Source organism: Hylobates moloch, unplaced genomic scaffold, assembly GCF_009828535.3.
Source record: "Hylobates moloch isolate HMO894 unplaced genomic scaffold, HMol_V3 SCAFFOLD_76, whole genome shotgun sequence".
NCBI lineage: Eukaryota > Metazoa > Chordata > Mammalia > Primates > Hylobatidae > Hylobates > Hylobates moloch.
Genome location: NW_026652351.1, coordinates 61,877 through 62,972, shown reverse-complemented (window position 1 = coordinate 62,972; position 1,096 = coordinate 61,877). Strand labels below are relative to the sequence as shown.

At 60.0% G+C, this 1,096-nt stretch overlaps 1 protein-coding gene across 4 annotated transcripts in view; it reads right to left on the bottom strand.

The window, feature by feature from the left end:
• LOC116463889 (AP-2 complex subunit alpha-2-like) overlaps positions 1-1,096 on the bottom strand; it is a 53,024-nt gene that overhangs the window by 15,621 nt on the left and 36,307 nt on the right. The gene's annotated exons all lie outside the window — the stretch shown is intronic.

Genomic DNA, 1,096 nt, shown 5'->3' with positions numbered 1-1,096 from the left:
GGGAGAAGGGGGAAAGGGGGAGGAAGGGAAAGGGGGAGGAGGGGAAAAGGGGAGGAGGGGGAAGAGGAGGGAGAGTAGAGGAGGAGGGAGACGGGGGAGGAGGAATGGGAGGAGAGAGAAGAGGGGGAAGGAGGAGGGAGGAGGGGGAGGAGGAGGGGGAGGAAGAGGATGAGGAGGGGAAGGAAGAGGAGGGAGAAGGAGAGGGGGAAGGGGAAGGGAGGAGAAGGGGGAGGAGAGAGAAGAGGAGGGGGAGGAGGGAGGATGAGGGGAAGGAGGACAGGGAAGGAGGAAGAGGGGGAGGAGGGGGAGGAGGGAGGACGAGGAGAGGGAGGGAGGACGGGGAAGGAGGAAGAGGGGGAGGAGAAGCCACTGGGTGAGATGTCAGGCTCAGCCTGGATACCAGCCCCATGGCAGGCCCTGCACTGTCGGCCAGAGGGGCAGGACACACGGTCAGCAGGGACACATAAGCAGGTCCCCGCCAAGGAGTGCCAGGACTCCGACACGAGCACCCTGCCAACCAGCAAACTGCCAGGGCAGGCACCACCACAGGAGCTCACCCCACAAAGCCTGCCGATACTGGGTAGCAGCACTGGTTGCCACCACTGGACCTGCGTCCTGGAGAGAAGACTCTCTCCAGAGCTCCTCTAACTGGACAAACAGAAAGCCCGCATGACCCCAACAGAAGCCCTCCCTGACAGTGCAGAGGGGAACAGCTGGCAAGCAGAGCCAAGCAAAAACGCAACTCTCAAAACGACACTTCTCACCCAACAAATACCACAGGACACGTTCTCAGTTACGGGATTCTTCTCATCACATCACACACACAAGGAAAACCAGACCTAACCCAACTCACTACATAAAACCTCGAAAAGCAGGGCAGGACAGGTCCTCTCTAAATCAACAAAGCATGCGATGACAGCTGCCTGGGTGAGGCAGTCCTGTAGGAGAGGGGACAGCCACTTCCCCTAAAACAAGTCACCACAGAGAATGTGGGAGCTGAGCTGGACAAGATGATGGTCTGAAGGAAGTGCCTTGCCCAGCAGGGACAGTGGCCCCCGGGACAGGACAGCGGGGTGTGCAGCAGGGACAGTGGCCC